Here is a 256-nt window from a genome sequence, read left to right on the forward strand (position 1 = left end):
GTCTGAATTAAATATTTTTATGTATTAATATTTGTTTCTTTTGCCCACTTTATCTCCTGAGTTACAGAGATTTTAAAATTCATGTAGAACCTTCCTTCTCATCTTTTAAATTTATGATCATTATATCCCTCATGCCAAAGAGAAAGAGCTTCTAAAATGTACCAGAAAGTTGTAGACTGATATGCCTTACCTTTCATTGCTCAAGAACTCTGAGATAAGTGGCTGTTCACTTGTCTCTGCACAAATGAGATGGTTT

General features: G+C 32.8%; 1 protein-coding gene across 1 annotated transcript in view; it reads left to right on the forward strand.

Annotated features, from left to right (window-relative positions):
* The window catches only part of LOC104528787 (titin-like), a gene marked incomplete at both ends in the record, with an annotated part of 66347 nt that overhangs the window by 54682 nt on the left and 11409 nt on the right, over nt 1-256 (forward strand). The window lies entirely within an intron of this gene.

The sequence above is a fragment of the Antrostomus carolinensis genome, unplaced genomic scaffold, assembly GCF_000700745.2.
Source record: "Antrostomus carolinensis isolate BGI_N321 unplaced genomic scaffold, ASM70074v2 scaffold47277, whole genome shotgun sequence".
NCBI classification, from domain to species: Eukaryota; Metazoa; Chordata; class Aves; order Caprimulgiformes; family Caprimulgidae; genus Antrostomus; species Antrostomus carolinensis.